Source organism: Bos taurus, chromosome 8 (genome assembly GCF_002263795.3).
Source record: "Bos taurus isolate L1 Dominette 01449 registration number 42190680 breed Hereford chromosome 8, ARS-UCD2.0, whole genome shotgun sequence".
Lineage (NCBI taxonomy): Eukaryota > Metazoa > Chordata > Mammalia > Artiodactyla > Bovidae > Bos > Bos taurus.
In genome coordinates, this window is record NC_037335.1 from 111688549 (window position 1) to 111715033 (window position 26485).

Below are 26485 nucleotides of genomic sequence, written 5' to 3' on the forward strand. Positions count from 1 at the left end.
GAACGGCAGCGGCGGGCCACCCGGCGGGTCTCGGCGTTAGGATGCTAGAACCTGCAGAGCTCACAGCTCTCTGATGAGGACGGCCTTAACTGACACCCCCTGCCAGAACGAGGATTTTTATTCTCGATGGCAGAATCCGAAGTGTTTATTTCTAAAACACAGAGGAGTACTTACAGCATTAAGAAGTTTGACTCCTTTTTTTAGAAGTCTTTAAATGAAAGTCTACAAACTTTATCCTGTCAGGGTCTGTATCTTAATTCCAGCTGGGAAATTGTTACTGCAGAAGCATTCTTTAAATTAAATCAGAGCTCCTTCATGAGGCTTTCCTGACAGACCCCATCCCAGAAGGAATGCTTGTACTGTAGCCTCGTGGAATGAGTTCACATCTAATTGTTTATCACATAGGGTTTCACTGTTTTATATATAGTTATATATATATATAATTCTGTCTTGTCTCCTCAGAAAGAGATCTGATCTTTGAGGGAAAGATCTGAATTTCCCTAGCTTCGGGAGTTGGTGATGGACAGGGAGGCCTGGCGTGCTGCGATTCATGGGGTCTCGAAGAGTTGGACACGACTGAGCGACTGAACTAACTGACTGCCTGACTGACTGACACAGGGCTTCCCAGGAGGCGCTAGTGGTAAAGAACCCACCTGCCAATGCAAGAGACATAAAAGATGCAGGCTCTATCCCTGGATTGGGAAGATCCGCTGGAGGAGGGAATGGCAACCTACCCTAGCATTCTTGCACGGGGAATCCCAAGGACAGAGGAGCCTACAGTCCACAGGGTTGCAGAGCTGGACACTGCTGCATCGATGTTACACTCACGCACGCATGTAGTGTAAAGAGTTACTCAGAACTGTGTGTGTGTGTGTGCTTGGTGCTTTGGAAGTTGAATGTCCCCTTATATTTCAGATCACAATTAGAAATTGGGCTTAATCAAAGATCAATCTAATAATAGTCCTCAAAACCCATTGTTACCGATGAGCTGATAGGATACTTGGGGGACTGAACGTGCTGAAATTATTTCGTGGGTGTTTGTTTCACTTAGTCTCTTGCAGAGTTCATCCAGATTTCCCAAGCCCTCTTCTCAGGGCCTTCCCCCAGGAACTGAAGGTTTGTGGGCATGGGCCCTGGAGTGAATGTGAGAAAGTAGAAAGGGGAGTAAATGATGGATATGGGGTTTGGGGGGAGGGAAGGGAATAGGTCTTCTGGCTTGTTTGTTGTTTAAATTCTGGTAAAAACACATGAGAGTACCCTCTTAAACGTTTAGTGCAGGGTGTAGAGTTGTTAACTCCAGAACAACTACGGGAACAAGGCCGTCCAGCAGATCCCTGAGGTTTGTTTATCTTGTATAAATAGAACTTACGGACAGCAGCACCTCATTCCCCAGTCCCAGCAACCATCATTCTACTCACGGTTCCTAAAAGCCTGACTACTTTAGTCATTTTGTGTGAGCAGATCATTCAGTACTTGCTTTCCTACGTCTGGCATTTCGCTTGGCGTAATGGCCTACAGGCTTTTCCGTATTGTCATTAATCCTTTATTGTATGTATATCCCGTATTTTTTTATTCATTCGTCCATTTATGGACATTTATGCTATTTCCAGTTCCTGGGTGCTCTGAATAGTGTTGCAACAAACACAGCAGATATCTCTTTGAGATCACGATTTCCATTCTTTTGCATAAATATTCAGAAGTGGGATTGCTGGATTCCATGGTGGTTCTATTTTTAATCGTTTGAGGAGCCTTCGTCCTGTTTTCCACGACGGCTGCACCAACAGTGCACTAGTGCGGAGAGTGTGCAAAGGTGGTTTTTTAATAAAGCCATTCTGACAGGTGTGCAGTGGCATCTCACTGTGGTTTTCACTTGCGTTTCCCTGAGAATTGGTGAAGCTGGGCGCCTTTGCATACGCCTGCTGGCCGTCTGTGTGTTTTCTTTGGAGGAATGTCTGCTCAACACATTTGCCTGTGTTTCCTTTTGTTTTCTTTCTGTTTTATTGGGTCTTAGTTGGGTGTGCTGGCTCAGTTGCCCCAGAGCGTGTGGGATCTTAGTCTCCTGACCAGGGATCAGACTTGTGTCTCCTGCATTGGAAGGCGGATTCCTAAACCCTGGACCACCAGGGAAGTCCCCATTTCCCCATTTTTAGGTTGAATTCTTTAGCGGGTTTTTTTTTTTTTTTTTTGCTGTTGAGTTGTAGGCTTTCCGTATATACTTAGAATGCGGCTGCTTCATCAGGCTTGCAAGCATTTTGTGGCTTGCAAGCATTTTCTCTTCCTTGGTCAGATCAGATCAGATCAGTCGTTCAGTCATGTCCAACTCTTTGTGACCCCATGAATCGCAGCACGCCAGGCCTCCCTGTCCATCACCAACCCCCAGAGTTCACTGAGACTCACGTCCATCGAGTCAGTGATGCCATCCAGCCATCTCATCCTCTGTCGTCCCCTTCTCCTCCTGCCCCCAATCCCTCCCAGCATCAGAGTCTTTTCCAATGAGTCAACTCTTTGCATGAGGTGGCCAAAGTACTGGAGTTTCAGCTTTAGCATCATTCCTTCCAAAGAAATCCCAGGGCTGATCTCCTTCAGAATGGACTGGTTGGATCTCCTTGCCGTCCAAGGGACTCTCAAGAGTCTTCTCCAACATCACAGTTCAAAAGCATCAATTCTTCGGCACTCAGCTTTCTTCACAGTCCAACTCTCACATCCATACATGACCACAGGAAAAACCATAGCCTTGACTAGACGAAACTTTGTTGGCAAAGTAATGTCTCTGCTTTTGAATATGCTATCTAGGTTGGTCATAACTTTCCTTCCGAGGAGTAAGCGTCTTTTAATTTCATGGCTGCAATCACCATTTTTAGGTTGAATTCTTTAGCGTTTTTTTTTTTTTTTTGCTATTGAGTTGTAGGCTTTCCTTATATACTTAGAATGTGGCTGCTTCATCAGGCTTGCAAGCATTTTGTGGCTTGCAAGCATTTTCTCTTTCTTGGTAGGTGGTCCTTATTCACTGATGGCTCCCCTTGCTGAGCATACATGTAGGCTGATGCAGTCTCACTTGTCTGCTTTTTTGTTGCTGCTGCTGCTGCTAAGTCGCTTCAGTCGTGTCCAACTCTGTGCAACCCCACAGACGGCAGCCCACCAGGCTCCCCCGTCCCTGGGATTCTCCAGGCAAGAACACTAGAGTGGGTTGCCATTTCCTTCTCCAATGCATGAAAGTGAAAAGTGAAAGTGAAGTTGCTCACTCATGTCCGACTCTTAGCGACCCCATGGACTGCAGCCTACCAGGCTCCTCCATCCATGGGATTTTCCAGGCAAGATACTGGAGTGGGGTGCCATTGTCTTCTCCGTTTTTGTTGCTTAGTGTTGTTAAAATGTCCATACCATGCAAAACGAGCTGAAGGTTCAATACAATCCCTTTCAAAATCCCAATGGAATTTTCTACAGAAATAGAGAAACCAATCCTAAAACTTACATTCAACCAAAAGATACCCCAGATGACCAAAACAATCTTGAGAAAGGACCCCACACTTCCTGATTCAAAACTCTATTACAAAGTTCTAGTCATTTAAAGAGCGTGGCCCTGATGTAAATCCCGTGGGACAGAATCAAGTCCAGGAAAAACCCACCCACGTATAAACTGTCAATGGACTTTCGACAGGGGCGAGGAGAACGTGCAATAGGGAGAGGTGGTCCCTCCGGTAAATGGTGTGGGGAAAACTGGACGTCCCAGTGCAAAAGAATAAAATCCGATGCCTGTCTTACACCGCGTGCAAAGTCAGGTCAACATGGAGGAAAGGCTTAAACATAAGGCTTGAAAATGTAGGACTTCTAGAAGAAAAAGAGGGTTAAGGCTCCATGGCATTAGCCTTGGCTGTGATTTCTGAGAGCAGCTTCGCTTTGCTAAAGCCTGGGGCCCGCGTCTGACCTCGGATGACTCCTGAAGGCACTTCCTCCATCCTTCTGGCCCTTCTTCCTCCCGGGAAAGTGCTCAGATGGCGCCAGGGAGGAGGAGGGGGAGGAGGAGAAGGACAGAATTTCACTCTGTGCAAAAGGGTCCATTTGTTCTTCCCTGAGAATTCCTGAAACCCTCCCTGGAGCGCTGAGCAGCAAACGCGGCTGCTGCTGCAAGGTGGGAGGGGAGGGTGGGGAGACGGGAAATGGGATGAATTGTAAGCGATGTCTCTGGGGGGACATTGATGGGAATGCTTTGACCCATGTACAGAAAAGCCTGCCTTTGTGGAGGAGCTTCTCCGAGGACAGCAGCACGCGGTCTGCCCGTTGCAGGGGGACATGCGGTCCGGCAGGCCTGGCACGGTCCTGGGTTACACCTGCCATCTGGCCACCCCGGCCCACTTGTGCCCCACATGGGATGCCCCGGCTGTGCCGCCCTGTGGGTAGGGTCATGCAGATGAAATGTTTGAGACGCTCCTGCCTTGAGCACAGAGGGAAAATGACTCAGGCGTTTCTAGGATGCGGGGGCTTCTCTGGGAGGCCTGTGGGAGACAGAAGCAGAGAAAACCCATGGAACTCATGTTCCCAGCAAGGCTTGCAGGGACCTAACGGGCACCCGGCATGTCCACATTGCAGGAGATCCCAGCGTCTTTACAGGGTCCTCCAGGCTGGGGCGGGGGGGAGCCAGCCTGAAAAGGGCAGCTTGGCACCCAGTGTGGGTACCACCCTTCCACAGCAAGGGTCGCTCTTCTTTGCATCGGGGCTGGCGGTTGAGGTCCAAGGAGGCTCACGAGGCTAAGAGCCTGCATGCACTAGGCCAGGCCGGCCAGCGCGCTGACCTCTTAAGGCTCACCAGGACGAGCTGAGGCTTGCTCCTGGTGCCCCCGGACTGCGGGTTTCTTAAGGAATGCCAGGCCCGCCCTGGAGCTAGGGGGCAGCTGGGCGATCCTGCTGCGCCCTCCCCACCCCCCGCTGGTCCCCTCACCTCATCACTAACTAGCCACCGGCCTCTCTCTCCACCCCGCCTTCCCTCCCTGCTCTCCTCGAGTTGATGACCTTAGTGAGACAGCATCTCCAGAAAAAAAAAAAAAAAAAACATTGCTGCAGAAATATCAATACAAAGAAAAAAAAATCACATACCATCCATGCGCAAAAAAGCACTTCAGTATTAATCACAAAGCTCTAATGTTTTAGTTTCGTAAAGAATAAAACCTACAAATGGAGAGATTTGTAATGAACCATATCCTTACTCTTAAAATTTAAAAAAGAATCATCTAAATGGGAGTAATGGCAGTTCAGTAAGCAGCAAAAGCAGTCTTTATTGGAGAACTGGTCTCTTCTCCTGAGTAACTCTTTTTCTTCCATTTGTTTTAAAAGGCGTGTTTCCTCTTGCCTCTTAAATGTCTTGTTTCAGGAGCAGCAGCAGTTTACTTGCATTTCAGCTGATTTTTATGTCGAAGTGTCTTGGCCACTCATGGTTCCTTTTGACTTATTGTGGCTCAGTTACAGGCACCTGCTGGGAAAACAGAACGAGATTGTCTGTGTTTACCCTCCCAGGTAACTCTGCTCTTGAATTTCTTGCTGCTGTGCCTGGGGGTTGCCATCTTTTGAAATAAACTGGTTTTGAGGGGGGAAGTCTGTCTGGATCTCTGTGTCTCCGACGATACTCCCTCCTGGTTGACCTTCTTCCCTCTAACATGAGCGTCGTGGCTCCGGGTGAGCTTCGTGTGGTGGTTGGATGGCAGAACGCCCATGATGTTTGTGGTCTTCTGCACCTGATTTATCAAATGGATGGCACCCGGCAGATAGCATACTGCTCAGCGGACTTCGCATTCAAGGTGGAAGCTGTGAACCTGGCTTCCCACGAGGTGTGACTCCAGTCCCCTCCGTCCCGACTGTGCGTCCTGGAACCTGCTCCTCTGGTTCACACTCGGGCTTCAGAGGCGTGCTGCTGGGCCCGCCCAGCCTGCAGTCGCCCTCCTCTGAGCTCAGGTATCTCTTCTGCCCAGACTTGGCACAGTTAGTATCACAGCATCTCTGACAGGGAAGGGTACACCTCCGTGCCCTGTGGTCCAGCCTGTCCCCTCATCCAGGAGCAGTTCTTCCTGAAACCTCCCTGCTATGTGTTCATCTGCGGATCCAGTCTCCGCTTGAATTCCTACCACAGTGGGGAGATCACTGCCTAACAAGGAAGCACTTCATTTTCATGGCATGTGACTGACGTGGTTCACAGGCAGTGATCGCTTCTGTTCCTGGGGCTCAGCCGCTCGAGCTGGGACTGTAAATATAGGCGTGCAGGGACGGGTGTGATGTAGACTTAGAGCACAGGAGCACAGAGATGCCCATCCCATGATACCCTACAGTGCTGTACACGTGGCTCTCTTTTCAACCAATACTTAATGATCAATTTCTTCTACAGGCTGACTAGTGCAGTGACCATCAGGTTGTACTTGATGAATAATAGATCCATATTTATTTACCTGTGAGTTAGACACCCTTACCCTGTCTAATGAAAAGACATAAAGAGAAGCATAATTAAAACAAGCATATTTCGGTCTCATTTGTAACGTGAAATGACTACTCTCTAAGCAGGAATCCCTCCATTTGTACATTAAAAGGAAAACCAGCTTCCATCCTTAGTTCAGATTTTACAGTCAGTCCAGTCTTGGCTGCTTGACCGCAACACCATGTGAGGTGAGGGAGGGAGATCTGACTTTGGAATGATGAGCTCAAGGCAAAGTTCATATGATCTGGGTCTTCGCTGACTCTTCCCGAATTCTTGCTGAGATGAAACCATTCTCAGTATGCAGTGGGTTTCCTATACTGGAGCCTGCCCAAACTCAGAGGCAGCAGGTCCCTCTGTGAGGACACGGGCTTTCCAAGCTCGGTCAGATGGCCTGAAGGGGCCAGTTGCCAGAGGCACTTGTGAGCCAGTGCACTGGCCTCCCAACCCTGTCTTCACCTGTGGCTGGAGGTTTCGCACTGAAACCTGGAGCTAGTGATAGCGTGTGACCGCATCTGTACCTTCAGCCCACACCCCACATTTTCAAGCAGCCCATCCTCTGCCCCCAAGGGGACCCTGTGAAAACTGCCTTCTCCCCCTCATGCCCTCCTGTGAGCCCACCCTCAGCAGCTTCCCAGGAAGCCTGGTTCCTTCCATGGGTGTCCTCCCTACACCACCCCCACCACCTTTTTGCTTCTGTGTTTGAAAACCCGTCTGTCTCCTGACAAGCCTGGAGGAGGGTGGTGTCCAGCTCCTGCCAGAGGCTGGCTTGCCTCCTGGCTTTCTCCCCCAGGAGAGAGCCCTGGTGGATGCACTGTAGACTGTCACTTCCTCGTAGGCGTGCTGTGTCCCCTCCCTGGAAGGCTCTGCCCTCTTAAGCACCGTCTCAGTGGCTCTAACAGAAGACGATGCCCAGGCCCAGCACATTGTGGACGAGCGGGGTCCACACCCGCTCTCTGTGAGCCCGTTGCTCCGACTCTGTGCTGTACCCTCACAAGGAACAGTCGCTCCGGGGGAGAGGAAGCCCCCTCACTTCTGTGACTCCTGGTCTCCGGGAGAGTGCCCTGAGGTCTCCCCCTCTCCGCCGAGCTCCTGGCAGACAGCGGCTCTCTTCCACCCACCCTGGGGCCCTGACCCAGGCCCCCCTCAGCCCTCAGGGCTAGGTCAGGAGACGGACCCAGCGCCCAGGACGCCCTCCCTCCTGTGTGGGGTCCTGCCCTGCCCCCACCGCTTCTGGGACCCCTGCCCAGCCATAAGCATCAGCTCCACTTCCTTCATCTTGCCTCTTGTGACTTAGGGTCTCTCCCATGAGCAGGACTTGGGAGCGACATCGGGACACATAACACAGGGGAAAGTGCTCCTTGCCGCTCACGTTTCAGAGCAAAGAAGACGCTCTGCTTCTCCTCCGTGCTGATTCACACCTCTGTTTCTCACGGGTTCTCCTGCCCTGGAAGTTCTTCTTGATTTGCTTACAGGCTTGAGGTTAATAGAAGAAGAATCAGTCAGGCAGAATACTTTGTTGGGTATTAGTCAATACATCCAATTTGGTGAGAGCAGGTTTTCTTGTGACACACAAATGCAGAGCTGCCTTGTATTTTTTGGGATTACAAACATAAGCTTCACTCCACGGCTTGAGTGCAGGGTGCCTGCGGCTCAGTGTGGGGCCGGGCTGGGCCCGCCTCCAGCCGTGTGTGCCCACCAGTCTGCTCAGGGCTCTGTGCTGAGCCCTGGCCCCAAGCGCCCACCCTGCCCCTGCGTTTGCAGCATTTTGGATTTCCCTGGGCTCTCTGAGAATCACCCTTTTTTATATTTCCAGAAATGCCCCAGTGAAAGCTGGAGGGCTGTGTACACATCCTGGGGCCGTGACATCATTGTCCTTTCCAGAACGGGGGTGTGGGATTGTCTGGCCCGAGGGCGATCCTGCGGCGGGGCTGGGTGTGCACCCTCACGTCTGACTCCTGGGGACGTGTCACACCTGCAGCAGCGAGTGCACTGCGGTCCCCAGGCACAGGCCAGGATGCCGAGCCTTGAGACCCTGGCCCAGTGGCCTTGTCTAAATAGGACAGCTTCTTCCCTGCGCCGTTAGTGACCACATCGTCTTGTGTGGTCATCTTCCAGTCTGCGAAGTGAGCTCGTTTAGGGCAAGGACATGGAGTCCTCCTCCTGGCGTGGTGCCTGACTCACATGCCCCAGAGTCCCCATTTCAACTCTCAGCTGGATTAAATCCGCTAAATCACTATCTCCGGACTTCCTGTGTCAAGTCCAACATGAAAATCATGGGCTGGTTACTCACTGTCCTGATCCAAGAGAAGGGCATGGCAATCCATTCCAGTATTCTTGCCTGGAAAATTCTGTGGACAGAGGAGCATGGCGGGATACAGTCCCTGGGGTCGCAAAGAGTTGGACAGGACTGAGCACACTGAATGTAAAGGGGCTTAAACTCAGACCGCGGATCGCCGGTTTCATTGTCAGGAATGGAAATGCCACTCCACAGGTTGTAGCTGACACCCAAGGACATGACCCCCTTTTTTACTGATTTTTGATCATTCTCACTTCCCTGTCGATTCCGTGCCTTGCCCATGGCTTTGAGTTTTACTTATCCAGGTTGTCCTTAAGCAAAAATAGAAATTGCATGCAATTGTATTTTTCCAGGCCTTTTCCTTATATTTCCACCTTGGTTTTCATAATAGCCCCATAAAGTGAGTGGGGAAGGTGTTTCTACCATTAATGTTTTATCTTTTTCTTGTGTCCCTAAGAGAGAAGCCAGTTGAGTGGTGACGTTCACACTGCTAGAAAGTTGCAGAATTCAGCTCACACGTGGGAGGCTTCAGCTCCATGAATTTAAGCCTTTCCTTTAAGCCAGTGTTCTCAGCCTTGGCTGCTCGGAAGGGTTACCTGGGGAGCCTTAAAAATACTGACACCCAGGCTTCCCTGCACTCGGATCTCTGCAGGCGGAAGTCACCGTGTCTGAAAGCTCCCGGGTGGTCCTAACACGCGTGCAGGGCCGAGGACCATGCTGGGTCCCAACCTGCCTGTCAGAGGACGATCGTGGGAGAAAGACAGTCACTTGTGTGAATGGGCACAGGGATAGCTAACAGGATCTGGCGGGTTGGCCGTGGCTCCGGAGCCTCCCGGTTGTATGTGCTTGTTATAAGGAGATTCCCTTCCTCCACTGCTGTCTTCATGCCCAACATGTAGGGGCTCTGCGTCCCCAGCTGGTCTCTGCCCCCAGCCTCTGAGCCCTTAGGAATATTGTTCTGTCAGGGCTGGATGTGAGCTGGGTGACTTGGAGGGAGGGAGCAGGGCTTGGGGACACGTCGAAGGTTCTCGTTTTGCCACTAAGGAGTGTGACACTAGACGGGGATTCAGGAGCAAGCAGAGCAGGCGGCGCTTAGGATTCAGGAGCGAGCGGAGCAGGCGGCGTTTAGGCCCAGAGCCCTGGCTCCCTCTTGATGTGCACTCTGCGCCGTGACTGTGCAGCTGACTCCGTGACTCTCGAGCACGGTGCTGTGATCTTGGGCTGCCAAGCTCGTATCAGGACATAAGTATCCTGACTCCCACCGGGGTCCTAAGCCGGCTCGGGAAGGTCTTCCCCAGGGAGCAAATTTCCTTTCACCACACGCCCTGCCTCCTTTCCCCCTCCCGGGACCCACCTCCGGGCCCGATGGCGCTGGGCTTACACCGAGGCTGTGTTTGTGTGGTGACACAGGTGAGCCTGGGCTTTGGGGACTGTGGCTCTGCAAGCGATTAATTGGATCTACATCTAAATCTCGTTCTTTTGTCTAAGATGCTAAGAAAGTCACATCATTTCTCAGATATCACATGCTTTAAAATACCAGTCGTGTGCCCATACCATTTAGAGAGGATTTCAGTTCTGTGCCAGGCAGCCTGCTTTTATTCCACTGGCAGTACCACTGGGTTGGATTTCCATGGCAGAGCATCAGGCGATGAGACAAGGGGTCTTTTCATCCTAGCCTTGCAAAAAGACGGCTGTGGAAGTGAGCACAGCAGTTGGCTGCTTGTCAGGATTGTTTATTATTTTTGCTATATGTTGTTATATTTTATATTTACTTCTCACAGTCCAACTTTTCTTGTGGGAATTAGCTCACTAAATGAAACTAGTCTGGCCTGGAAAAAAATATTAAGCGAATGCTAACTGCTAAGTCACTTCAGTCGTGTCCGACTCTGTGCGACCCCATGGACTGCAGCCCACCAGGCTCCTCCGTCCCTGGGATTTTCCAGGCAAGAACACTGGAGTGGGTTGCCATTTCCTTCTCCAAGGCATGAAAGTGAAAAGTGAAAGTGAAGTCGCTCAGTCGTGTCCGACTCTTAGCGACCCCATGGACTGCAGCCCACCAGGCTCCCCCGTCCATGGGATTTTCCAGGCAAGAGTACTGGAGTGGGGTGCCACTGCCTTCTCCTATTAAGGGAATAGCGTACTTTAAAAGATTGAGAGTACGGATCACCATGCTACTCCCAGACTTGAACTGTGAGGGGAAACACGATAAGCCTGAAAACGACGTGCATAAATGCCCAGCAGATAAGAAGCGAACATTCAGGCCACGATGCAGGAAAGCTCCAACCTCTCCGCCCCAAGAGCTGGCTCACGCTTCCTCAGTGAAGGGAGAAGCCACCCCTCACAGTGGAACTCAGCCTCCAGGGGACGATTCTGTCTGCAGACAGGCCTCCCCACTATCGCTTCCGAGGGGCACCCTCACAAGACAAGGAAACTCCACCTGCCTCTCCCATCAGGAGCTCTGGAAGCCTGCAGGAAAGCAAGGGCGTGAGCCCATGGCTCGTATCACAATGTAGAACGTTTTTAAAGTGTACTGACTGGGACTTCCCTGGTTTCCAATGGCTGAAACTCAGTGCTTCCAGTGCAGGGGGTGCAGCGCTGATTCCTGGTGGGCGAGCCAGCTCACTTTACACACAAGTGTGGTTATCTTCCACTTTTTGGATCATGGCGAACGCAAGGGAATTCCAGGAAAACATCTACTTCTGCTTCATTGACTGTGAGAAACAACTTTTAGTGATTAATTAATTTTGAGATAACAGCTATGAATTTTAAGAAGATACACACCTAACATTCCTGAGGCCCTGCCATGTGCGTTAAGTTGAACTGTAGCAAGAATGCCTTCCCTCTGAACACTTGTATTTGGCTCAACTCTGATAAAAAACCCAAGAGGTAGCTCATTGTAAAATGCCTTATAAGTGAGACCCTGGGTCAGCCCTGTCCAATGGGAATATAATGCGAGCCACAAAATCACATGTTTTGTAATATTGCCTTTTCCTGCAAATATTAAATGCAATAAAGATAAACAGAGGGAATTGATTTTAACACTATATTTGTCTCACCTATAGTATCACATCAGTAGGTAGTCATTGTATATTTATAAACATGGTATTTTACTTTCTTTTTTTTTGTACCATCATTAAATCCGGTGTTTTGGGTTCATCCCACCTTAAAGGGACCGTGTTTAGCACCCAGTCGCCCACATGGCTAGTTTCTGCCACACTGGACATCAGGGTTGTAGATGATCCAGATAACAAGCAAACTTTCATTACATTTTCCCTAGGACTTTGCTGTGTCTAGATAATGATGGTTTTATTTTTTAAAAGTGACCTCTAATTGCACTGAGGACTTTGTGTGGTGTTGAGCACATGCTGAGGATTTAGAATGCTGGGGTTCAAAGCCAGGTCTGCTATTCACAGATTAGTGATCTTAGGCCAACATCTGTGTGCCTCATTTTTTCTCTGTACAATCAATATTAAGATGCACCTACCTTGCTGTGAGCTCCCCTGATGGCTCAGAAGTAAAGAATCCGCCTACTGATGCAGGAGATGTGGGTTCCATCCCTGGGTTGAAAAGATACCCTGGAGAATGAAATGGCAGTCTGCTCCAGTATTCCTGCCTGGAGAATTCCTTGGACAGAGGAGCCTGTGGGTTACACTCCATGGGTTACAGAGTCAGACACGACCAAGCCACTGAGTGTGCACATGTGCCTTGCTGTGAGGGCTAAAGGCAGCAACACATGCTCATTATTTACCCCACGTGTGCCCACTCAGCCACTCAGTCGTGTCCGACTCTTTGCGACCCCACAGACTATAGCCCGCCAGGCTCCTCTGTCCATGGGATTTCCTAGACGCGAATATTGGGATGTGCTGCCGTTTCCTTCAAATCTGCATCTCCTGCATCTCCTGCATTGGCAGGCAGGTTCTCTACCACTGCGTCAGCTGGAAAGCCACTTAGCACATAGTAAGTTTCCATTATAGGTTATTACGAGTTACCTTTTCTTTCTCCAGAAATGAATCATAGCACATCAGAAAATGAGCTCCATCTAATGATAGACCATATAAAAATGATGTCTGTCTGGGGAAGGCTGTAGAGAGGAGCCAGTGTGTACTCTACATGAGCCATCTGCCTAGCAGAGTTCCTGAGGGCAGGCCTTCAGTTCTTCCATCACTCTACTTCATCTCCACGTGTGCCGAGTTCCAAGGTTACACTTGCGGAGTTGTCCAGGTTATTAAAGTTTTAATTACACTGTCGTTACTATTTCCATGAAACTGTATTGCTTCTCTTCTGTTTAAAAGTGGTAATGTTGTTGCAGAAATAACCGCAATCTTATGTGTGTAAAGCCCATGAAATAATTATTAACTAACTTAAGTATTTATATAAATTTAAAGACCGATTTCCCTAACTTTCTGATGACTAAAGCTTAGTTGTAGAGAGGAGAAGGAATCTTAAAAATTATCAAATCTGCCAGCCTCATTTTACAAATGAGAGGGTCACTCTGCTTTTGAAATCTGTTATTTTTCCATCCACAGTAATTAGATTACTTATATTTTTGGATAGCTGTTGTTGGTCGGTCACTAAGCTGTGTAGCCCGCCAGGCTCCTCTGTCCATGGAATTCTCCAGGCAAGAACACTGGAGTAGGTTGCCATTCTCTTCTCCAAGGATCTTCCTGACCCAGAATTCGAACCTGGGTCTTCTGCACTGCAGGCAGATTCTTTGCCACTGAGCCACCAGGGAAGCCCATATTTTTAGATAAACTTAACAAAAGATTGGGACTGGCCTATGCTAGTGGACGGTTCTTTGGATCACTTAGCATTCAGCCTTTGTCTAAACCTTGAGTTAGACGTGACTGCGTTAGAGTCGGGGTGCTGGTCGCGTGGGATTTAGCAAAACGCGTAAAGACAACGGGCTAAAGCATGTAGCGTCCATTCAGCTTCTGCCCGTGTTTTCAAGCTCAGTGCTCTGTTCTTATAAACCTAAAATCACGTAAGCTTCTTTAGACTTACTGAGTTTTTAAAAGGGAAAAGTACTTGACTAAAGCCAAATCAAAGCAGGAGCGACTTCAGATGAAATAAATGTGGCACATGTGCGTTCTGCTCGCTGGGCTCCTGCCCCGTTTCCAGGGCGGCCCTGCCTGCTCCACCCAGGGGCCACTTCAGCCGTTAGGACATTACTTCTGACTCACAGCAGGCGAGCCAGTCTCACCCAGGCACAAACTCGATTTACTGTCATTTCCAAAGTGAGATCCCAAGGCCTGAAACCCTCTTAAGTGTCTTCTAATGGGTTCTCTGTTTTCTTTTTCCCATTTATTAGAAATCATCAGAAACTTGAGATCTGATTTACTTCCACTAAAAGCATACATATATTTCCTCTGATTTTGAGTGATCCAAAATGGTCTCTGCATTTTAATAGCAATGATGTTGTCTTGAAGGGTCGTCAGTTCTATCTGCAAAAGAGGATGCTTCTGCTTGTGAGCCAAAGCATGTTCACAGTTACTGAAAGTCTTCTTTTAAAATACTGAGGAACTCAAGATCAATGTGTTAGAGGGGCTGAGGGACCGCAGGGCCGCCTGGAGATGCAGAAAGAAGCCCCGTGTCAGGGCTGGTCTTGAGTCCTAGCTGTGTGTCTCAGCGAGTTTCTTAGCATCTTGAGTGGATATGAGAACAGTGTTCCCTTCCTTTGAGGCATGAATGAGACCGCGGGCCCCAGGTTATTCTATTGAAGTACAGTTGCCTTACAGTGTTGTGTTAATTTCTTCTGTACAGCAAAGTGACTGTTGCATGTATGTGTATGTTCTTCTTTACATTCTTTTCCATTATGGTCGATCCAGGGTTTAAATATAGGTCCCTGTACTATACAGTGGGGCCTCGTTTGTCCGTTCAGTGGGTCGTGGTTTGCATATGCTAAGCCCGGACTCCCAACCACAAGTCTGCTCTCTGTGTGAATCTGTTCCTGTTTTATAGCTAAGTTTATTTGTATCATTTTTTTTAGATTCTGTATGTAAGCAATATGGTATGATATTTGTCTTTCTCTGTCTTACTTCACTTAGTTTGATCATCTCTAGGCCCATGCACATTGCTGAGATGGCCTTCTTCCATTCTTTTTTATGGCTGAGTAATAGTCTGTGCCACATTTTCTTCATCCATTCGTCAGTCGATGGTGCTTAGGCTGCTCATGAGCGGGAGCAGTGCCGCTGTGGGCGCTGGGTGCGTGCGTCCCTCCAGCTGGGTGCGTGCGTCCCTCCAGCTGGGTGCGTGCGTCCCTCCGCTGGGTGCGTGCGTCCCTCCGCTGGGTGCGTGCGTCTCTCCAGCTGGGTGCGTGCGTCCCTCCAGCTGGGTGCGTGCGTCCCTCCGCTGGGTGCGTGCGTCTCTCCAGCTGGGTGCGTGCGTCCCTCCGCTGGGTGCGTGCGTCCCTCCAGCTGGGTGCGTGCGTCCCTCCAGCTGGGTGCGTGCGTCCCTCCGCTGGGTGCGTGCGTCCCTCCAACTGGGTGCGTGCGTCCCTCCGCTGGGTGCATGCGTCCCTCCAGCTGGAGTCCCTTCTGGACGTGCATCCAGGAAGAGGCTGGCAGGAACAGCACCCAGCTTCTGAGTCGGGTATTCCGTAGTGGGAGCTGTTTTCTGCATCATCCTTAATATGGAGAGTCTTACTTTCCTCACGGAGTGGGAACTGTGGTCTGGACAGGTGTGTGAAGACCCAGAGAGGGAGGGCATCCCAGGTAGACTGAAAAAATGCAGGCAGAGTTGAGTGCGTAGAATTTCATGTTTCATATTCCCTCCCACGGAGCTGCTAAAATTGGGATGAATAAGGTTGGTGGTTAGAAAAAAATTTGAATTCATTTTCCAAAGGAATTATTTTCCTTTTCTTCAGTCACCCCATTTTCCACATAACCTAGAAAACAGGAAATACGAGAAACTTCCTGCCTTCCTTCCTCTTCTCATCTTTCTTTTAACTTTTTTTCGTTTTTAAATGACGTCTGTTGAGTCTGTCCTGACGTGGCCCTGGGTGAGCAGTCTCACTCTGAGATCCTCACTTGACCCCCAGCACTGCTGTGTGTAAATCTCGGGCACACGGCCTGTAGCCCAGAGCCTTCTGGGGGTGAGTGGCTTGCACCTGCCCAGAGGGCGTGTCCTGGCCTCTGAGTTCAACTCTGACTCATCTCCCTTTGCAGGAGGTCTCAGGATGGAGGCCGGAGACCTCAGGACTGACTCAAACTCCACACACCTGACCTTGTTCCTTAGTTTTTACTAAAGAACTGACTTCTGTCTCAAAATCACCACCCTCTTGAGGCCATACAGGAGGGCTGTGTGTCAGGGCTCAGGACGACCCTGGGCACAACTGCGCAGCCTGCACTGATCCCCGGAGAGCAGGCTGTGCGTGGGGAAGCCGTCCAGGCTCGCTGCCGCTAACAGTCTCCTGTCCTCTCTCCCGCAGAGAAGCTCACGTGGGGGCCGAGGTGCATGCAGCTGCCGCCCGGACGTCCGTCTGACCCACGTGGACGTCTGCAGAGTCCGTGAGCGCGGTAGGTGAGCACGGCTGGGCTGTGCTCCTGCTGGGGCTGTCGGGAGTCTTAGCTGGGAACAAGTAGAACTTGGAATGCAGTGACGCCTGGTGTCAAATCAGGCCGGCTGAGCAAGGGTTTCTTAGTGTTCTCGCTATCCAGATGCCTCAGTTTTACTCTTCTGCTTAGTCGATTAAATATGCACATGTTTAGTGGTCCATCGACTCTGACTTGTTCTGATATCTTTACACTGACGAGAATACAGTGTGTGATCCAAACATTCCAGGAACGAGCCCAGTGAAGCCAAGCAGACATTCACGGACAAGCGTGTTTAGATTTCCACACAGTGGTTTTCGCTCCTTCGTTTTCCATTCCTGATACTCACACGCATGGGGTTTTATAGATTTGGGGCTGTTTCCACTCAGATTCTTTAATGAGGCCTCAGAGAAACTCCACAGACTAATCGGTGGGGTGCTGAGCAAGCCTGTGACCCAGGACCCACGGTCCTGACACCCCTGGTCTTTGGGGTGAGCGAGAGACAGGCTAGAGCTCGGGGGCAAAGGTGGCGCTTTGTGGACTGCTCCTTTGCTGAGCTCTTCCTCACTGCTGACGTGCACGCAGAGGCAGACTGAGCGCGCGTGCACTCTCACACGTGAGGAGGCGGGTGGTCAACAGGGCCGGTCGGCCGCGTCCTGTGCTGCTTTGCTTTGGGCCTCGGTGTAAACGTCTGACCTGTTGTTTGCGACCCTCGCCGCCCCCTTAAAAAGCAAAGATCGTTACCCCCTTGTAACGTGAGGCTCCTGTGCCCAGGGAGGTGGACCCCTGGCCCGGGGTCACACGGATTTCAGAGAATCCGCCCAGCCCTTCGGGCCTCGATTTCCTTTTCCTGGGGTGACATGTCCCAGGAGATCACGTGTATCCCCTTCACAACTTGTCTTGACACATCACTTCATTGACCTTCAGCCTTATCAGTGGGGAGCATTCCCTTGACCAGAGGGCAAGGGAGACCCCTGCCCTGTCCATGACCTTGAAGCATAATCGGGGCTTCTCTTTTTCTTCTGACCGTGAGTGGCTGGGTTGGGAAATGTGACTCTTACAAATAAGACAAACTCAATCCCCATCAGGACTGTGAAAAATGAACCAATATTCTCTATTTGCCAAATGATTTTTAATTGTTCAAACATTATACGTGTTTCAAAGCATCATCTCTTTACTCTCCGTGAGGTTTCTATGGCACTTCTTCCAAATGTGGTCATTCCCACTCATACCGAACTGCCAGAGAAGGAGGTTTTTCAATTTTAGTTTTCTTCACCTAGTTAGTATACACTTGTATAAAAATTAAAATGTTGGAATGTATTTGTATGTAAAATAAAATCACTGAATATACCAGAATTCAGAAGTAATTACAGTTAATATCTTGGTTTAAAACCTTTGCAATTGTTTTCTTTGCACGTGATTTTAGAGTAAGACAGCTCAAACCACACATTTTGTTCTTTACTCTTATGCCTGATGTATCACACATATCTTTCTACTGTGTATCAGCAAGTACGTTTCCATAACATCATGTTTCTTGATGAATAGTATTCCACTTCATTCCTAAGCTGAAATGTATCTGTCTATTGTAATTTTATCAGTTGACTTTTTAAAATTTTGCTAAAATTTTACAAACAAGTTTTATAGCCAATATTTTACCTAAAATTTTTACAATGTTAATTATTTCCTTAACAGACGTTCATAATACAAAACCTGGTCAAGAGATGTGTACATTTTAAGGCAGTTGAAAAGGACAGCACCTTTAAAATCCTCCTTCTTTTCGTGTCTTGTCACATGACTGCATTCCTTTGTGGTCCTGAATCAGTGCTTGAATGGTCCCCCGCTCGTAGATGACTTTATGAAATCAACTTTAAGAAAAAGTAATCTCACAGTGTGATATTTAAAGTTTTGTTTCTGTATATGGTCTGAATTCCCAAGAACTCAGTTCCAGATCCTACATGCTCATTCTCCTCTACTTTGACTGACTGGTCATACGAAGGACCCGCCGCCTGCAGGACGGCTGTTGACCAGTGCATGGCCAGGCAGGGCCCCGTCTGAGGACTCCATCCGTCAGAAGCGGTGGGGAAGGACAACCTGCCAGGGCAGGAGATGCAGGAGACGTGGGTCTCATCCCGGGGTTGGGAAGATCCCCTGGAGGAGGAAATGGCAACCCACTCCAGCATTCTTGTCTGAAGAACCCCATGGACAGAGAGCCTGGTGGGCTACAGTCCTTGGGGTTGCAAAGAGTCAGACACGACTGAGCGACTGAGCATGCAGACACATGCTCTCATTCTTAGCCAGCGGACACGTAACCGTGATTATTCCTAAAGGCCCCCCGAGCCTTTCTAGGTCCACATCATTGGAAAGAGCGGTGCCGTGCTCGCTGTGCTGTTCTGCAGAGGGTGCTGAGCGGACCCTTCTCAGCCCGTGGCGCCAGCCCTCGGAAAGGCGCTTCCCTACTGCCCAGTTGACCGCGTCCAGGACTGGACGGCCGACTGCCCAGCAAGGTGCTGCCCCGCCGTTGGAGTCTTAGTGGTCGGAGTGTTATTCATGATAGGTTGAGGCGAGATGACCCTTTCGTGTTTTGGACCCATTGTTTCCAGTTTTACCTTCTGGAGAGATGAGGTTCGGCCCAAAGATGCTGTTTAAGAACCTGCTACAGGCAGGAGCGGCTCCAGCCACAAAGGGCGACTCCTACTCCGCGTGATAGTATTTTGAATATTCGATGATAGTGGCCGTATTTAGGAAAATTCCTAAACAGACACGTGAAACAACTCTCTTCTCAAGGTGATTGCAGTTTAGCTACACTAACCCTGCTAAGTGTCTGTAAAGCAGTAACTCCTGGCCTGGTTTCCTGACCACACTCCTGGGCTCCCTGGGGAGCTGAGGACAGCTGTGCACCCCCACCTTCCTAAGGATTACCAAAGGTTTCGTTAAAAAGGAAACAAGAGTCGTTTCCCCTAAGCTGCTGGTAAGTGTGACATGAGAACCCGCTCTGCGCGTCGAGCCCACCAGATAAGCCTGGGGGGACACTGGAAACCCCGGGGCTCTGTCTGACACCTGCCTCCTCCAGCAGGCCCCACGGCCACCTAACCCCCAGGTGAAGGGCATTGTCACCTCTGTGGGGGCTCTGGCCCCCAATCATGGGGTGCCATCCACGCTCAGGAAACTCCGCCGCTGCTCAGACTGGCGTCTGTTTTCTGGAAAAGTCCTCTCACACAGGCCAAGCGCCTGCCGTGCTGGGGCGGGCACTTCCGACAGCTCTCTGAGGTAGGAAGGACGACTGTCCCTGTTTCAAAGGGGAGGATGCAGAAGGCTGGTGCTGGAGGCCCCCAGCATCAGCTGGACGGGGCGGCGCCCGGGCTGAGGGTGCTGCAGGTGGGGCGGAGAGACGTCCCTGCCCCAAACCCTGACCCCCAAGGAGCTCCTTGACCGCCCAGGTGTCTAGAGACGAACACCCACACGCGGGGTGGCTTCCATAACCATAAACGCAGAAACCACAGAGCGTCGAACCACAGACGGTGAGCCGCGCTGTCGTGTGAACGGTCTTCAGCCAGTGTTTCCTTTAATGTTAACATTTTTTAATTTTATTTATTTTTAACTGGAGGATGATTGCTTTACAATATGGGCTGGTTTCTGCCATACATGAACACGAGTCAGCCGCAGGCATACGAACGTCCCCTCCCTCTGGAGCCTCCGTCCCACCCCGCCCACCTCTCTACGCCGTCAGCAAGCGCTGGTGTGAGCCCCCCTCACCATCCAGCGAATCCCACCAGCACTCCATGCAACACACGGTAAAGTGTGCGCTTCAACGCTGCGTCCTCAGTCTGTCCCACCCGCCCATCCCTTCATGTGTCCACAGGCCGTACTCTCTGTCTGCATTGCTATTACTGCTCTGTGAATACGTTCATTGGTACCATCTTTCTAGATTCCATCACTCAGTTCACTTCAGTTCAGTCACTCAGTTGTGTCCGACTCTTTGCGACCCCATGAATCACAGCACGCCAGGCCTCCCTGTCCATCACCAACTCCCGGAGTTCACTCAGACTCATGTCCATCGAGTCAGGGATGCCATCCAGCCATCTCATCCTCTGTCGTCCCCTTTTCCTCCTGCCCCCAGTCCCTCCCAGCATCAGAGTCTTTTCCAATAAGTCAACTCTTCGCATGAGGGGGCCAAAGTACTGGAGTTTCAGCTTTAGCATCATTCCTTCCAAAGAAATCCCAGGGCTGATCTCCTTCAGAATGGACTGGTTGGATCTCCTTGCAGTCCAAGGGACTCCCAAGAGTCTTCTTCAACACCACAGTTCAAAAGCATCAATTCTTCGGCGCTCAGCCTTCTTCACAGTCCAACTCTCACATCCATACATGACCACTGGAAAAACCATAGCCTTGACTAGACGGACCTTTGTTGGCAAAGTAACGTCTCTGCTTTTGAATATGCTAGCTGTGCTTTTTTATGTATACCAGGAATTATTCGCACTTGAGACTACAGTCCCACTGAGAAGTAGCCCTGAAATACAGGAAAAGTCAAGACCATTAACTCTTGCAACACACCAAACCACAGAACAGAGGGACTTCTGTCTCCTGTGCCCAGACCAGGGGCCCAGGGAGGCCCTGCAGGGTCTCCACTGCCCAGATTCTAAGAAACGTGAAATGACCAGAGAGGCCCACAATAAGGGATTCACCTGGCAGATGGCTTCTTTAATCTTCAAAAACTGCATGTCAGTGGCAAGGGTCACAGAGGACAGAGTTGGAGGGAGGACAGAGAGTAGGAGGGGAGGATGGAGAGTGGAGGGGAGGGCGGAGGGGAGGGCGGAGGGGAGGGTGGAGGGGAGGACGGAGGGGAGGGTGGAGGGGAGGGCGGAGGGGAGGGCAGAGAGCAGGGTGTCCCCAAGCCATGTGCCCAAGTGACACTCGAGTCACAGTGACTGAGAGTGAGGGGGAGGGGACCCAGAGGGGCCTGAGGGAGCTGCCCCCTGGTGAGTGGCCAGCACCGCTGGGAGCCCCCAAAGCTGGTCGAGGAGGAACCATGCAGGACGAGAGTGTGGGCCAAGCGTTCAGAGGCAGTGACGCCAGAATGCGGGTAGGGGGCACACCCGTGCATCAGGCAGGCTCTGAGTGAGGGTGTCCGTCCTTCTCCATGGCCTGCTCTCTGCATCCAGGTGACACCACTCTGAAACTTAAATTTTCTCCACCTTATATGTGTCCCTTTACATGAAACACAGATATTAAGATACAGCCAGAAGAAAAACATATTTCATCCTATTAAAGATTGTGACCTCATACATTAAAATTTAAAATCTGAACTATCTAGGCTATTTAAAATATCAGCTCTACAGTATTAAGGAATCACTGGAAATCTCCCTGAGCTTGCTCAAACTCATATTCATTGAGTCGGTGATGCCATCCAACCATCTCATCCTCTGTCGTCCCTTCTCCTGCCTTCAATCTTTCCAAGCATCAGGGTCTTTTCTAATGAGTCAGCTCTTTGCATCAGGTGGCCAAAGTATTGGAGATTCAGCTTCAGCATCAATCCAGTGAATATCCAGAGTTGATTTCCTTGAGGATTGACTGGTTGGATCTCGTTGCAGTCCAAGGGACTCTCAAGAGTCTTCTCCAACACCACAGTTCAAAAGAGTCAAATCTTCGACGCTCAGCTTTCTTTATAGCCCAACTCTCACATCCATTCATGACTACTGGAAAAACCGTAGCTTTGACTAGACAGACCTTTGTCGGCAAGGTGATGTCTTTGCTTTTTAATATGCCATCTAGGTTTGTCATAATTTTCCTTCCAAGGAGCAAGCCTGTTTTAATTTCATGGCTGCCATCACCATCTGCAGTGATTTTGGAGCCCAAGAAAAGAAAGTCGGTCACTGTTTCCACTGCTTCTCTTTCTATTTGTTGTGAAGCGATGGGACTGGATGCCATGATCTTAGTTTTCTGAATGTTGAGTTTTAACCCAGCTTTTTCACTCTGCTCTTTCACTTTCATCAAGAGGCTCTTTGTTTCCTTTTTGCTTTCTGCCATCAGAGTGGTATTATCTGCATATCTGAGGTCATTGATATTTCTCCCGGCAGTTTTGATTTCAGCTTGTGATTCGTCCAGTCCGGCATTTTCTGTGATATACTCTGCATGAGTTAAATAGGCAAGGTGACAATATACAGTCTTGATGTACTCCTTTCCCGGTTTTGAACCTGTCCATTGTTCCATGTCTGGTTCTAACTGTTACTTCTTGGCCTGCATACAGATTCATCAGGAGACAGGTCAGGTGGTCTGGTATTCCCATCTCTTTAAGAATTTTCCGCAGTTTGTTGTGATCCACACAGTCAAGGACTTCAGCGTAGTCAATGAAGCAGAAGTAGATTTTTTTTTCAACTCCCTTGCTTATTCTATGTTCCAGCGGATGTTGGCAATTTGATCTCTGGCTCCTCTGACTTTTCTAAATCCAGCTTGTACGTCTGGAATTTCTCAGTTCATATACTGTTGAAGCTTGGCTTGAAGGATTTTGAACATTACCTACTAGCATCTGAAATGAGTGCAATTGTATGAGAGTTTAAACATTCTTTGGCATTGCCTTTGTTTGAGATTGGAATGAATACTGACCTTTTCCAGTCCAGTGGCTACTGCTGAGGTTTCCAAATTTGCTGCTGTATTGAGTCCAGCACTTCAACAGCATCATCTTTTAAGGTTTGAAATAGCTCAACTGAAATTCCATCATCTCCTCTAGCTTTGTTTGTAGTGATGCTTCCTAAGGCCCAGTTGACTTCACACTCCAGCATATCTAGCTCTAGGTGAGTGATCACACCATCATGGTTATCCAGGTCATTAGGACTTTTTTTATACAGTTCTTCTGTGTATTCTTGCCACCTCTTCTTAATATCTTCTGCCTCTGTTAGGTCCTTGCCATTTCTGTCCTCTATTGAGCCCCTCTTTGCATGAAATGTTCCCTTGGTATCTCTAATTTTCTTGAAGAGATCTCTAGTCTTTCCCACTCATTTTTCTCTATTCGTTTGCACTGATCGCTGAGGAAGGCTTTCTTATATTTCTTTGCTAGCCTCTGGAACCCTGCATTCAGTTGGGTATATCTTTCCCTTTCTCCTTTGCCTTTCACTTCACTTCTTTCCTCAGCTGTTTGTAAGAACAGTATGAATACTATCGTGGCTGTGCTTTGAAATAAACTTCTTGCATTTTAGAGATGCATACTGAAACATTTCTAGGCAAAACTGTATGATCTCTGGACTTACTTTGCCGATAATATAGAATGGTTACTGATGGTTGTATGGATGAAGCGTCATCAGCCAAATGACATTCTTACAACTGATTGATGGGTAAGTGGGCTTATTATACTCTTCTGTGTACTTCTGTATTTGTGTAACATTTTCCATAGTAAAAGGTTTCAGTGAACAGAAAGTTGAGCGGCATCACGTATCACGCACCAACTTGTAGGAAATAAGCCAACTTCCGACTTGTGGAAACTGGGGGTAAATGTTCTTTCTGTGCCTCAGTTTAGTTGGTTTTAAACAGTGGATGTTAATGGCGTGGACCTTCACAGGGTCGCCGTGGAGATGGCGTGAGCTGTGGTGTGGAACGGTGCACGTGTGCTGCATGTGAACCCTCCACGGGGCCTCAGACACGGCGGAGCCCTCCACAGACTGCGGTCACTACCGTCAACTCTCATGCAGGCGGAACCTCCATGCTCATTTTCCACCGAGGACTTCTTACATTGGCGATTGCTCTGTGGAAAAAGCCCTTAGCTTTGTATGTGAAAGCATTTTAGAATCAATAGTTATCTTTTCTATTTTAAAATCAAAACTTGAATCGATTTAGTAATTAGTGACTTCTGTGACTTGTGCCATTGAATATATTTTGAAAAGTATTTCAAGAAATGATATAAAAACGGGTTTAAAACTTGCTGGGACTATATTAACATATTTTTTTTTTCCTTCAGGGCAGGAGAGCTTAGATTAGTAGATTAGATTTAATTGCTTTTCATTTCTTTTTTTTTTTTTTGGTGCAAAGCATAAATAACTACATTTTTTCTCTAAATACAATTGTTGAAGGGCCACTTATGTTCTGTCCTTACCTAACACTTGAGCTGTAGTCTCTGCAGTTGCATGATTAATCGTACACTGCTCTTTTCCAAAGTATTTAAATCCGGACCCATAGCTGTGCTACAAAAGGAAATGGGAATTTGGACAGTTGCCTTTTCTTCAGAACCCGCGTTCCCTGCTACCGTTTTGGAGGTGGGAGGGCTGTGGGATCAGGCGCTGCATCATCCACATCCTTTCTCTGTGTGCCGTCTGCTCTTCCCTTCCCTGCACCTTGGAACTAACACCGCCACCAGGGAAACCGGCTGCATTTCATTGGTGAGAGATGGCAACAGTGGTTTCCACAAGGTTGACCCGCCTTGTACACTCACTGTGCCTGGCGAGGAGGGAGGGAAAGATGAGAGCAGACCGAGTTTTGGTGACAGCAGGTCAGGATTTAGCAGGTGAGCAGGAGCAGTGAGCACTCAGTGCCACATGCGAGAGCCAGGTCAGCTCTGGGGAGGGTGCGTGCATTCTGACAGCAGAGCTGGGAGGGCTTCCTGGGCAAGGGGTTTAAACAGGCTTGGCATCTGGTGCCGAGAAAGGAAGCAGGCATGCAAAAAGAGATAAGAAGCTGTGGAACACACACAGCATTCTCTGTGTGCATCTGGAGAGAGGGCGAGGTTCCATTTAGACCTGTTGGTCTAAAATAAATAAATACTGAAATTTGCCTCTCACGCCTGCCCGTGTGGTCGCCCGCTCTCAGTTTCACTGCATGAGGAGACCCCAGTGTAAGGAGCTTGGAGGGCAGGACCCTGTGCAGAGGACCAGTGGGAGCGGACGACAGCGAACAGCATGAAGATACTGGTGTCTCCTCCGTCCCCGTCCATCCTCCCATCTCTACCCTCGTATTTGTGGAGTTACCTCCGTGTGCAGTTGCCAAGGGATTTTTCAAATGAACTGACACGTTTGTAAACCTCAGGAGGCCTGCTTGACCCAGACCCTGAGTGGACTGGTGCGGGACGGGCTGGTTGCCCAGACTGCATGTTCACGCAGCTGGACAGGCAGGTCTGGGCTCCGGCTGGAGGGCTAGTGTGAAGGTGCCCTGGTTTTGCAGGCGGGCACCCTGCTTCAGGACCTGGCTCCGTGTGTTCAGTGGTCCCACCTTCCTGGCTTCAATCACAGACAACCCTCCCAGAATGAAAAAGCTCATTCTCTGAAAAGGAAGCTGGAACCAGGTGTGTCCGTGTGAGCCCCGGAGCATCTCCTGCCTGGGAGTCACCGCTGCGTCCACGCTCTCACAGCCCACAAACAACCAACGGCAGCTGATTGCTGGGCCCACGGCGGTGGGGAGCACGAGCTGTCGGGGGGCGAGGAGAGGTGGGCCCACGGCGGTGGGGAGCACGAGCTGTCGGGGGGAGAGGGGAGGTCAGCAGGGAGGGACGGGAGAAGCCTCATCTGATAAGGTGCTGGAGGGTCTTCCCGGGCAGAGGAGGGTGGCCAGAGTGCTCCTCCACGGGAAGTGGAAGGGAGGAGGCCTGAGGTGTGGGGAGCACGCCGAGTCCTCGTGGGATCTGCTGATCTGAGGGTCCCAGGACTGCCCCCACTGCACTGTGGGAATTGATCTTATGGGCGACAGAGAAGGCTAGCGCGTGTGAGTGGGGATCATGCCAGTACAGCTGAAACCAGAGGAGAGGGTGCCCGGCCACCCCGACCATGTGGCCACCTAGAGACCCAGAACAGGAGCATCTCTGTTCCATGACGATGCCAGCCTGGTGCAGGAAGTGCACTGGCCCAGTGTCCCAGCCACGGTCCTGGACCTGTCCTCAATGAAGCCACCCCCCGGCAGGCTGGCCACTCTCCAGTGCCACAGCTGGACCCAGAGCAGCACCCCTGGCTGGGGTCTGGTGCTCAAAGCATCATGCAGACAGGACACGGCACCCTGTGGCCAGAGCGAGCACACAGGGCAGAGCGGAGAAGCAGGTGGAGCTGAGAGGAGCGAACTTCCTGGGATGCCTGTGCCACAGGGCGCTGGGTGGTCTCAGCTAGATGGTGCTCCAGAACATGCAAGTCACGTGCACACCCCACTGCATCTCACACACACACACGCACACACACATGCATACTCATACACACGCACACCCAGGTGCACACACATTCACATATATGCACATGCACG

General features: G+C 49.9%; 1 protein-coding gene across 1 annotated transcript in view; it reads left to right on the forward strand.

Annotated features, from left to right (window-relative positions):
* The window catches only part of MYT1L (myelin transcription factor 1 like), a 421026-nt gene that overhangs the window by 22165 nt on the left and 372376 nt on the right, over positions 1 to 26485 (forward strand). The window contains exon 2 of the mRNA XM_024995855.2: positions 16180 to 16267. The gene's annotated coding sequence lies outside the window, so the exon portion shown is untranslated. The remainder of the gene's footprint in view (positions 1 to 16179; positions 16268 to 26485) is intronic.